The sequence below is a fragment of the Cibotium barometz genome, chromosome 56, assembly GCF_041138505.1.
Source record: "Cibotium barometz isolate CiBa-2024 chromosome 56, ASM4113850v1, whole genome shotgun sequence".
In the NCBI taxonomy this organism is placed as follows: domain Eukaryota; kingdom Viridiplantae; phylum Streptophyta; class Polypodiopsida; order Cyatheales; family Cibotiaceae; genus Cibotium; species Cibotium barometz.
Genome location: NC_141101.1, coordinates 17,062,856 through 17,076,503, shown reverse-complemented (window position 1 = coordinate 17,076,503; position 13,648 = coordinate 17,062,856).

Genomic DNA, 13,648 nt, shown 5'->3' with positions numbered 1-13,648 from the left:
CAGCTTCCCTTTGTCACCATCAGGTACATGAACAAATGTATCTGATCCAAAAACCCGAAAGTGAGAAATTGTGGGTTTTCTACTGAGGTAGGCCTGAAAGGGGGTTTGCCCTAGAATAGCGGGGGGGGGGGGTGGGCAATTAAGAATATAAACAATAGTAGCAATTGCCTCCGCCCAAAGCTTTGAGGAAGACTCCGATGTTCCAACATTGTTTGAGCCCTCTCAATCACCGTTCGGTTCTTCTGCTCCACCACACTGTTCTTTGAAGGAGTACCTATGTTGGCAAACTCTCGTTGAATGCCATGTAGCTCACAATACTAGTTAAATTGTCGAGAAGTAAACTCGCATCCTTTGTTGGCTCGTAATGTCAAGACAGAGTGTCTAGACTATTTCTCCACCAAGGTTCTCCATGTCTGGAATCTATCGAAAGTTTCATCTTTGGATTTGAGCAAATAGGCCCAGGTATATCGGCTAAAATCATCAACCAAGAGAAAAACATAACTGCTAGAACCAAGAGACGGAGAGCGCATTGGGCCGCACAAATCCACATGAACCAACTTGAGAGGTGCTGTAGTTCACCGTGTAGTCTTCTTTGGAAAGGCCTCCCGATGTTGTTTCCCTTTGAGACAAGAGTGACAAGGGCGATGCCTTGCCAAAGGATCTTGCGAGTGAGAGGGTCCTGAATGATCACTGAGACGTCCATAAATTTCACCTTCGTGCCCAATTTGCAAATCTCATGTACAGAAAGGAGATGAAATCCTAAATTCTGGCACATATAACACTCTCGAGGTGTACTTTTGTCATGTGCAAGTTTTGCTAGTCCAGAAGGGGCAGCCAGAAAAAGATGACTAGAACCAGGATTTGGAGCATAAAGTGCAGATGTGGCAAGCGTTGGACTTGGGAGCAGGACATGGAAGGACCTGTCGGCTGCATAGGATGCTGTCGGCTTGTGATATGCAGCGGAAGTCTTTGTATTGGAGGATCCTGTTACACAAATGCTCACACCGTCTTCTGTATCCTGAGTTTCGTGAGTTTAGCAATCCGCTTTAATACTTCAAACTTTAAAGAGATATGAGAACTGTACACCATGTTGGGTCCCGAATTACCCATTGAAGGGTCCCCCTATCCCGATAACGAGATAGTATTTGCTTTATTACTTTAGAGAGAATGACTATGGACTGTAGATGAGCCAAACACAAGATCTCGGAGGATCGGAAGCCTGGCTGAACTGTACACGGCTGTAGAAACACCTCAATGAAGTGATCTCGAGCCTATGCGCTCTTCCCAAGGGCATGAGGAAGGGCTGCACACCTGAGGCTAAGAAAAGAAGGCGGTGGACTGTTCTATAAGCTATGTTAGAATGCTGTAAATGCTTATGAATGATAGAATACCTTTACCAGATGACTGGTGTATGCCTGGATGATGCACTGAATGCTGGATACTGATGTAGACTGATGAATCAAGGCTGAGACTGCTGGAAATCTGCAAACGCAGGTCTGTGGGGCTGATTACTGGAGTAGGACTGATGCTGGACTGAAACGCAGACTGCAGGGGCTGATGCTCGACAGAAACGCAGACTGTAGGCTGCTGTAGATCTGTAAACGCAGATTGTAGGGGACTGAACTGCAGGCGGCTGGTTTGTATGCAGAAAACGCAGGTGTGTTTGCTGATTCAGGCCTGTAGATGTACTGTATGGCTGCACTTATGGTTGTAGGGACTGCTGAACTGCATGCGTTGGAGAACCAAGGCTGGCTGAAGCAAACTCAAGTACTCCAAGGGCTGGATGAGACTAGTGTAGTGCTGAAGGCAAGGGTACTCCTAGGGCTGAGGAAAGCTCTTAGCACACTGAAGACTGAATGGGAAAATAAGCCCTATGCAAGTCTATTTATACTAGATAGGGGTTGGTCAAGTTGGCTGGTCATAATTTAATAAACTTTATGTTTATAAATGACAATAAATGCCAAATAAATACCATAAAATATGGAAAAAATACCAGATAAATCCTAGTAAATTCCCTAAGGCTTCTGGGATATTCTAAATGATGCACAGGCATATGAATGCATATTATGCAGGATGCAGAGTGCTTTTTGATACAAACCCTAAGGCTTCTACTAACTCTACATGCATGAATGATTCTCTCCAAGTGGGTTAAGGGACTTGACTGATTGACTGACTTGCTAAGGCTGAGGAATGACTTATGTAGCTCGTGCCTGACTTATCCTGGACTGAGGATGTACAATGGGGTCTCGGCGTACGACAATTATCATCCTACTAGGTTCTAATAATGTACAAATGTTGCACTGCTGATGATGAGTCAGTTTGTCACCATGCACTGAGTGCAGAGTGCATGTGACACGGTTGCATGGAGAACATGCAGAGCAGTGTTTATGATATATTGTCTAGTCGGCTGGCCGACCAGCAGTCGGCCAGCACTCTGTTTGTCCAAGAGGCATATATAAAGGCATAGTTGCTCATTGTGTTATTCATTCACTCCATTAGGGAGTGGGTCCAGTATTAGGATTGTTTTGGGTGTTTCCACCTTTTCATGGAAGGTAGCCCATGGCTGTAGATTTAGAGGTACCTTTTTGTACCATATGAATATACTGAATTTTCAGCTCTCTCTCTCTCTCTCTCTCTCTCCCTTCTGTCTGCGTTTTTGCATCAGCATGTTCTACGTGGAGTTTAGGGCTGAAAGAAGACTCTCAGAGCTTCCGAGTGTTACATTGGTATCAGAGCATAAGGCTCAGCAAGGCTATACCTTGATTCAGTCCCATATGAAGGTGTACAGGTCCAAGGTACAAGAAAGTGCACAAGTACGAAGTCCAAGGCAAGGAACACAAGATCGGGAAGAGCTCCCAGGAGGTTTATTGGTGGTGTTCCACGAAGCCCAAAGGAGATGGCAGTCTTGTGAGCCAGGAAAGGCTTTCAGGCAACGGTCCCAAGGGAGGATGATCCTCCAAGGGGTGGAGTGAGAGTGCCAGACTCATTTCTCATGAATGAAGACCAAGACGGTGTTCAGAGACAAGGCAGGAACGGATTGGGGACTGGATGGAACAGATGCATAGATCTTATTCAGAGTCAGATCGGGCGAGGTTTTCAGTGAAAAGGGTTGCCAGAGATGGATGGATGACAGAGGGACTCAGGGAACATAATGGGATGATGACAGTCATCCAAGAATAGGTTGGAATCCCATCATCAAGTTTAGCAGGGGGGATGTCATGTGCAAGTTTTGCCCATGGACATGTCCTGAAGCTAGTCCAGAAGGGGCAGCCAGAAAAAGATGACTAGAACCAGGATTTGGAGCATAAAGTGCAAATGTGGCAAACGTTGGACTTGGAGCAGGATATGGAAGGACCTGTCGGCTGCATAGGATGCTGTCGGCTGTATGGAGAACAGGCGGAGCAGCGTTTATGATATATTGTCCAGTCGGCTGGCCGACCAGCAGTCGGCCAGCACTCTGTTTGTCCAAGAGGCCTATATAAAGGCATAGTTGCTCATTGTGTTATTCATTCACTCCATTAGGGAGTGGGTCCAGTATTAGGACTGTTTTGGGTGTTCCACCTTTTCATGGAAGGCAGCCCATGGCTGCAGATTTAGAGGTACCTTTTTGTACCATATGAATATATAGAATTTCCAGCTATTTCTCTCTCTCTTCTCTCCCTTTTTCTGCGTTTTTGCATCAGCATGTTCTAAGTGGAGTTTAGGGCTGAAAGAAGATTCTCAGAGCTTCCGCGTGTTACAACTTTCCTCCATTGCCATCCGGAATGAGGGGCATTGTCCCTTCACCAAGAATGGGGACAATAGAGTTATCTTCTATCCAAAATAAATAATCAAAGCAATACATGAAGGGTTGCTGGAATAATTTCTGTCTCTATAAACTAAGGTTTTGGGTCTGTTTAAAAAAAACTTCACCGCCTATATGCTAAGAATGAGTTCCAGGGAGTAAATAATCATGAATTTTTAATTCTGTAATTATAATCCCAAAATAAAGAAAATCTATTTTACATACTTCTTCAAGGGTTTAGGGTGAAAAGGGCCTTTTTCCCATTAAATATACGTGTATTAGTTTCTGCCTCTATTTATTGACTTAACCGGTAAATAATCTTATGAAATTTGGGATTCAAAGTCAACAACTAGAGGAATTTAAAAGTATTTCCTTACTGTACTTTACAGACACGAAACAAGTATTTTATGTAAAAAAAATATGATATTTTTGAATAGACATGAGTGAAAATGAGTAAAGAGGGGTCAAGACACTTGCTTACTTGTTGCTTTGTTTGAGCTTCATACGAGGATGTCGCCACAGTGGATTGTTAATTGCTAAGCCCAGAAATCGGTGAGTTGCCCAACAAAAAAGAGTTTCCACGTGTGGATTGTCGTGTAGCATAAGCACTAAGCCAATTTGAATTACTATAGGCATAGTGAATGTCAACTCCTTGCCTTAAAACAATCCAAGTGTGTGTGTGCCCTAAGGGTACTCGAAGATCCTCTTCATAGCTTTCCAATGTGTAGTGCATGGGCTTCACATAAATTTGCTTGGCAAGAAAACACCATAAGATATGTCTAGTTTGCTGTTACATAGTTAAATTAGGCATCCAATAGACTTTGTAGAGAGTGGCATCCACAGAATCTCCGGCATCAAAGCTACTGAGCTTGAGGCTTGTGTCAATGGGAGTTGCAATTGGCTTGCAGTTTGCCATATCAAACCGCTTCAGAATCCCATTGATATACTTTGTTTGAGACATTACTATGCCATCCTCTCCATGCACAAACCGTATGCCCAAATAATAATGCAAAAGACCACGACATGGATCATTGATCATTACGTGGCTTTTGGTTAAAAGACATCATTATTGTGCTAACTAACACTTGTTTTTCTTTTAAATGACTCTCTAGTACCATATGTTGGAGAGTTGATGGTGCAATAAGCAGCCTATATATAACTTGAGTTAATGACATGTGATGCTATCCATCACATAAACCCTAGTGGTTTCGAGTCCTACCTGCCTTGGTGATACAAGAGCACCTAAAGTTATCAGGATTACATTTTCCTATGTGCAAGTGGGCTGCCATAACCAAATAGGATGTTGGCTATGCTGGTCTTTTTAACATCTTTTTTTAACACTTGCACAATGTAACTAGTTTATCTTATGCTGAGTTCAAAATGTGTTTTTTTCTAGTTCGCTTGCCTCAAAATAACTGATCGCCATGAAGCCTTTCTATCCTTCATCAAGGTCATTTAACTGAATGCAAGGATGAATCCTTCTATAACGAATAGCCAGCTAAGCATATGCGGCCATATATGAAGCAGAGACTTGGGTCAGAAGGCACGACGGAAGGGAATCTGTTGGAAGGCTTATTCAAAGACTGGAACAAGCTCGACCTGAGGCCTCACCCCATTTTGAAGTGGATTAGGGCCCTTCAATGGCCTTCCTACTCCACTTTGTTGGGCTGTTTTACTTTCCTACACTTAGAAGTGGTGGTAAAACTAGGGCTTCTTGGCTAAGTGGGGTTTGGAGCTTTGCTTATTGGCTAGGGTTTGATTCCGCCTTCGGTGTTGCCTGCTTGTAGTGTGATGTTGACGCTTTGGTTGTGTTGTGGTGCCTGTCGGTGTGGTTGTTGGCCTGCTTGTAGTGTGATGTTGACACTTTGCCTGTGCTGGTGGCCTCTCTGGTTAGTGGCTGTTTGGTGGCAGGTTCTGTGTAGTATGCCCATGGGCTTGACTAGGCTTGGCCGGGCCCGAGTGGATATCCGCACGGCCGTTTCAATGTTCATATCAACCAAAAAAAACCTGTTTTTTTCAAAAAGCAAAAAGCTAGAAATCTTGTTTTTTCCAGAATTCTAGAAATGCAAGATGAGAATTAAAAAAGCATCCTTATTTTTGGCTATGGTCTAGAACTACAGGTATGGAAGAAACAGCGAGCATATTTAAGGCATGCAAAAAGCTTGATATGAGTTTTGTTGACGAAGTACCTGTGGTTTGTCCTTGATGGAAGTATGCTAAAAGGGATCCCGATGTTTGGTAGTGGTGTTTTCATGCAAGTAGAGGCAGCTTGAGTTTGTATTGGCAAGAGAAGTAGATTGAACAGTTCAGTGTTGGGCTTGAGAAGATGGAGGCATGAAAGGCTTGTAGAGCAGCATGACTCGTACTTGTGTGTCTCACAACACCCCGTCTTTTGGAGAGGCCCTGACACACGTATTGGTTGGTGTGTGGCGACTTGTGATGTGACCTTGATGTGTTTGAGATGCAACATTGGAGATCGGATACTTTTGAGATGTTTTTTCAAGGAGAGACTGACATGGTTCTTCATCAGTGGATCTTCATCAACTACCTTGGAGTGCATGAAGACTTTTTAAGTTGATAAGTACATCCATACTAGTCAACTTTGGGGGGTGAATGATACCAGGATTTTTGTGATGTGAATTTACATTAATTGATGTTAAGATCATTTACATTAATTGATGTTAAGATCATGAGAACATTGTAAATCTATGCTGCCAGAGAGCTTGGATTGTTTGAATAGAATAATTGGATCATCTACTATAAGGTCATTGGCCTAGGACAAGCATTAATTTGGATTATGGTAATTAGAGGTGTGCATATTAATAATATTTAGAGAGTTTGCTTATTGGCTTTTTTGGAGCCAAGGTTTTGTATAAATAAGGCTTGTCTCCCTCTCATACATAAAGGAGTGGCTGGGTTTCAACTTTTTATTAATTGGGACTCTTCTTTCTCTCTCGCTCTCTATCTCTTATCATCAGTCATGCTTTTAAGCGGGCACACGCACACGCATGTACCAATCTAATAAAATCTTGTTGATTATATGGTACTTCTTTGTGGATGCAAGTCTGAACATAGTAAGTTGAAATACACATCATACAACTAACTATTGTGAAATAAAATTTAAGATTGGACCTTATAAGTTTTTCTATTAAAGTACCCATCTCCAAGTTAGAATGGATGCACACATTCTTTCATTACTACACCACCACAATAATCAATACACTTCTATTAATCTCTAAGTTGGTAGGAGTTGTATGCATTCAAGTTTGTATGTCATAGCCATTCTACTAATTGATATGTTGTACACCAAGGAATGGTGCACACCTACGTATTCTAATTAGTATGTCGTTATTGGGAATGGCGTAGTACCTAGTCCATACTATGCATGTGATGGTTTATTGTTTTGTGGTTGACTACCATGAGGTTATAAATTGCACTTTTTTATAAGGTGAATTTCGAAATGTTATGGTAGGCTCCTTCAATCGATACACATCTTCAAGGCCGATGTGCATCTCTCAATTGCTATACATGCCTAGCATTCGTATGTATGGGCTCAAAGTCAATACGGTCGATGGTTGTGCTAGTTGTTAGGGGATCCCAAGTGGAATCTAAGAAAGTTACCAAACAAAAACATTAGCAAAGAAAAAGTGTGATCATACAAACCAATAGATGCATGAGCTATACAAAACTAAATGAGTATTTTTCATGTAATTCAAATGAACACATTATGTCTTGAATAGAGGCACCACAAAGGGGATCTAGAAAGGGCTCAATTCCAAGAGTTGAAATACAAGTAGACCAATGTCAAAACATGTGATGGAGGTAATGAAAAGCTAGTCCTCTTAGTGAACTCTACATAGGTAAGGGACTAGGTAAGGGACTAGGTGGATGCTGTTTTTATATCCGCATTGTTTTTTATGTCGTAAGGCATTTCTATCACAAGAAAATAGAATTGCTTTCTAATACCCTTGTAGTTATGATGGAGACATTTTTGCTTTCTTCCATGGCAGTTTTTGCAGTTGTCACTTCTTCCTCATGTCTATAGGGCTTTTTACACTAGGAACTACCTTTCCACCAATTCTTCCTCCTTCTATTGAAAGGGGCACCTTATTGAAACCCACCGTCTTGTTTTGCTATTGGATACCTATTGTTTTTGCTATTAGATGTCTTTCCTTTTTTCTCTCACAAGATTTTCAAGACTGACGATCAGATTCCACATCACAAATTTAAGGTGATGAAGTATGGCAATTTATTGGGCTGCATGATGGGCTTTGTCTAGTTTTAGCTATTGCGATATAGCTACACCACTTTGATCATATTGAGGGGAGGATGAGATATGCTAGGGGCCCTTTTATAGGGTAAATGTTAAGGGATTGATTAAAAAGGAATCCAATAGGTGAATGCCATGTTTCCAAAAGTGTTGAGTTCTTTGTTCCCTAAAAAGATATCAAAGATTGTTGGATGTCACTTTGAATGTCTCTATCATTTCCTTTTTAGCTTTAGCATCTAATTTGTAACATTGTACTCCCTTCCTTCCCTCCTTAGACACAACCTCTTGCCATCACCTCACTCTAGCAAGGTTGCATTTAAAACCCGTTTTTTTATTATTTAGTACTTTTTGGACTTTCGAACGTTTCCAAACGTTTCAAACTTAAAAAATGTTTGTGTTTTGGTTTCATCCCCCGTGTCCTTTTTTCTATTTATTATGTTCAACGATCACTTTGTATAGCCCGTTTGTGCTCATGATATCAGATAGATGTGACATTATCATTTGATTTTGATTTATCATTTGTTTTTACTATCTACTTCAATTGTCAAATTCCAATCATGGTGTATTTGGGTATGTCTAGACATTGTTTATGTTGTGAGTGCTAATTTTGAAATTCTTAGATAGGTTGAAATGCTAGAATGTGACATGTGTTGTGAGGATATTAGATATAGACTTGGAGCTTTCTTGACCAATCTCTCACACAGACACACACATATATATGCTTTGAACATTGTAAAGTACATAACATTTTTGATGTACTTTATCGGTCGGCAGCGTTCTATACCATGTACTAAACTTGTGTCGTTTCGTACGTTTCGTATGTTTGAAACTACCTTGCTCTAGTCTCCCATGCTCCTCTCTCCAATGTCCATTCTCATGCTTCCCATGCTTTCTTGCACCCTGCAGTCCTCTTGGCCCTACTCCCCTATCCTCTTTGAGCACCCTATAAGAAGTTTGTAGACCTCTTACCACTGTGCAGAAATCTTTGCCCTACTCCCCTCTCCTTTGAGGAATATTTGAGCACTCTCTAGCCCTCTCTATATGAATCTATGAGCACTTTGCAACCCTCTCTACGAACCTTTGAGAACACTTTGAAGACAAATTTTCCTACTTACCTCTCCTCTAAGGAACCTCTGAGCATGTTGTAGATGTCTTAGCAATCTATATACCTCTTTTCCCTACTCCTCTCTCCTCTAAGGAACCTCTGAGCACTCTTTCCCCCACTCCCCTCTCTATTAAGGAGCCTCCAAGCATTCTCTGTAGACTCTTTTCCCTATTCCCCTCTCCACTAAAGAACCTTCGAGAAATCTCCAGGCCTCTCAGCAATCTGCATACATCTTTCCCTTAGTCTTCTCTCCTTTTGAGGAACTTTTCAGTACTCTACATACCTCTTTTCCCTATTGTCTCCTATCAGAAAACAACATACCTTTTTCCCCTAATCTAAGGAACTTTTGAGTACTTTACAAACCTCTTTTTGTTACTCTACTCTCCTATGAGAAACTTTTAAGCACTTTGCAGACCCTTTTCTCTTACACTCTTCTCTCCTCCTATGAGGAACCTTTGAGAACTCTCTAGACCTCTCCAAATTATGCAGATCTCCTTGCCCTACTCCCCTCTCTTGTGAGAAACCTTTGACAATGGCTACACCCATAAGTAGGAGGACGAAGGTTGTTATATTTTCCTTGTCCTCAAGCAACATTTAAGACAAGGATGGACAATGGGTATCTATGGAGTTCAACAAACTAATGTGGGTGACAATGCAAATCTTAAATGAGGGGTGCACATAGAATATGCAAGAGATACTTTTATCACCAAGCCACCATTGGAAGGGTCGAATACTTTATTTCCAAGGTCACAAGGATGGAAAAAGGCTTGTGAAGGTTCAACATGTGCATACACCATCATTGTTGGAGTTGGAAGCATTGAAAAATGTAAGAGCAGTAGTAAATACTCTTTGAGTCTCTTCATTGATGCGAACTCAATGGCTCTTGATTTTTGATTTTATTTTGTTGGTATGTGTGCTCAAAATATTTTGTTAGACATTTTCCTCTCAAATTGTGTATAGTGGCAACCTTGGAGTGCTTGATAAGGACTTTCAAAGCTCCACATTGGAGAGTTGGTATATGTGGGGAAAAAAGCATTTGAGCTTGCTACTCAAGGGATTTTCTTCTACAATGCCTTGACATTGTCCCAACCAAAAATCATCCTTATAGAAGTTTGGATCCTATTCCTCTACCATCATGTAGTAGCCTTGAGTGACCCCTCCTCGATAGCTTCACAGTTGAATACTTCAAGGGTAGGTTACATGCAAACATCCACGCTACTATGAAATTCTCATATGGATCACATCGAGCTAGTTTGGGATGGTTTATGCACTCCATGCAATTATTTTGGTTTTCTCGCAGGTGGCTGCATACGACCCCAACCATGTGGATTTCCAGAGAAAGTGCAAGAAGAAAATAACGATATATTACTTGCCGATGCTTGTCAATGAGGATTGGAAGCTATCAAACATGAGATAATATCTACTTTTGTATTATAATTTTGAGAGTGTTTTCAATTTCATTGTTGATGGTAAGCCCATATGTGAAAAGGCAAAAAAGAGAGGTGTATATTGACTTTCAATCCCCTTGCAGATGTCAATACACAAACATGGATAGAGATAAAGCAATTTACATAAGGTTTTTTTTTTTGCAATCCAATTTCCTTTTGTAAGTTTAAGTTAATTGTTTTTTGATTTTTGTGAAGGTTTTTTGTAATCCATGTCTTTTGCAAAAAAATATTTTAATTTTTTAAATAATATTTATGGTAGCGTTTGTGTAAATTTATGAAGTGTGTGAAGTGTCTTAGAAAGGTGAACTAAAAAAGTCAATTGCTTTCTAAATGACCTCATTTCTCAAAGTTGCACCTTTGTTTTGATCTTCAACTCTCTTTTAGCTACCACATATTTAGTACCATGGCCTCACCAAAGCTCTAGTTTTCATGGCTTCCTTGAGGGGAAAAATATTTCTATAAGATAATGCTAGGCTCACACCTGTCTTTAGTGAAGAGATTAATGTTCAAGAAACCCTCTTAATGCACAAAGAAAATTTTAAAGAAATTTTGGAGTACATTGAGACCGTGATCCAACTATACTACATTATCTTATAGGATGCTGATAAAATAATGGGTGGGCATCCCTAGATTAATAAGTCACATCTTCAACAAGGATAACAATTTCTTGAAACATCTTAGGAGATTTACTAGCTCTGTTAACACTACACATTAATATACCCTAGATCTAGATCATGTAATAGATTTGGGAGTGAGTAATGATGGTTTAAAATTTCTATCTTTGAAGATGATATTAATCTTGTTCTTTCAAGAGTTAGAGACTCAAAGTAGGCTTCGAAATCTAGGAAGCTAGTGAAGCCTCAACACAATGCTTTCATGGTGACCATAGTAAAAAATGTGGAAGAACCTATGACTGTAGCAGTAAAAAAGGGCATGGAATTCACCTTATATGAGCTAGAGGCAATAATAGTGAAGAAGAAGATCGAGCACTGGACGAGAAGGAGCTCCTACCAAACTTGGATGTTCATCTTCTCAACCCTATAATGGTGGATGGAAAAGAGTTCATGCTCCATGACATAGAAAATGCTTTGGGCCTTAGGGAGGATAAGGTTTTCTCTATGTGAGTAAATATGGATAGATCATGATGATAGTGAACTAACCAAGCCCATAAGTACATGTCCTATGATGAAAGTTGGCTTGATAATATTTTATTGTTTTGAACCTATGTGTCTTGCTGCCTGTTTTACTAAAATTTCCAAGAAATAATACTGATAAAGAAAAATACATGAATTGGTAAAGATAAGAATATCACAGAGGACAAAAGAGATATTTATATATTTCATGAAAAGATTAAATTACATACACTATCCCACATAAGACTTCTTGGCACTTGTATATCTTTTGGCTTGAGGGTGACTCAAATGCCATGCACAAAGCATAAAACACTGTCCTCAAAAAGGCTAACCAAGATCTCTTGAGCTATTTCTTCTTCTTTCATAGGATCTCTAACTCTCTTGTGCCCGCCTTTATCTTTGGCCTTGACTTATGGCCTTTTCCTAGAGGTTGCTATGATTCTTGATAGAAGGAAGATTCTAAATGGAAGGATGACCACTAAATATATTGTCATTGGCTTCCAAAAAGGTGGTTCTTGTAGTAGCAGTGGTGGGTAGGGGTTCCAATGACAGCATGGAGGGGATTTCTTAATTGATCCCTATCAAAAGAGATTATTATGCACCAAAGTATCAGTGTGGGGATGTTGATGAGGCTCAAATTGGGGTGGGCTCTCTTGGTTTGTTTCATAAACAATGCTCTCTATGGCACTTTCTATGATGGGAGAGTTCTTTGTAATAGAGAGTCCTTCTTGTTGGGGGGATCTCTAGTAGGCTCTGGAGATAACTACAAATTTCCTTCTACGGTGTGTGCTTCTTTTGTGATGCATGAGTAACTAGTGTAGTTGTAAATATGACTCTTTCCATAAAATGAGTTCAAGTTATAAAAGAATGAATTTTGTAGTTTTACAAGGGGGAGTTAACTAAGTTTAAGTAAAAAGAACTATGTTTACCTTCTTGCGAGTAAGTTGTGTTATGAAATTGGCAACCACCTACTACCGATATCATGTATAAAACCATTTTTTTTTGCCCTTGTTGTGCACTTAAATCTATTCATGCTACATTCGCCACCCTTGTGATCACATAGCAAAATGTTTGATCTTGTCTTTTTGCCTCCATATGTTGCCTTCCTCCTAAACATTTATAGACCCAATCACACATTTCATGAAGAGCATTGCTCTTCCTTGTTTCTCTACCATGCCTTGTGCTCTTGAAGAATAAAACTTCCATAAGTAGATTTCACAAGGTAATGAGAATGTTCCATGCCTTTTGTGCTCCCAAGTGCAAGCTACCCTTATTCATCCAAGAAGTAGGGAACGTGTGTATAGAGACTCTGCTAGAAAACAATTAAAAACTAGTGAAGACAATTAAATTAATTCAAACATAAACTTGTGTCTAAGGATTTACCATGTATTGTGTAATATGTGTCTCTTCTAATGCATCGATCACAGCTGTGGGTAAAGTGCTTTGCTTTAGGGTTGTGACATTCTCCATTGATAATTGTGCATTCTCAAGTAATGGAGCTTACATGGAGGAAACATGAAGAGATAATATCTTACCAACACCCATTCTCTTCTAATTGTGCATTCTCTCTCACACCATTACATATTCTAGGCATAATTTATATGTAGATTTAGGAGTTTATCTAGTAATTTGAGCCTTAAATACAAGGTACAAGGATGAACTCAATGAAGTGCAATGTCAAAGATTGGGTTCTTACTTCATTTGTTTTGCCATGGTCCTTGTCCTTGCCCTTTCACTTTCCCTTTCCTACTTCCTTTGTCAAAACTTCTAAATGAACAAAAAAGGTAAGTAAATATCACGTTATCTCTTGATGTGCACCCATGCATACATTTTAAGGTCTTCAATTAACTTTACCAAGTGTTACTCAACACTAAATGCTCCAATACCTTCCACATTTAAATTTACCCT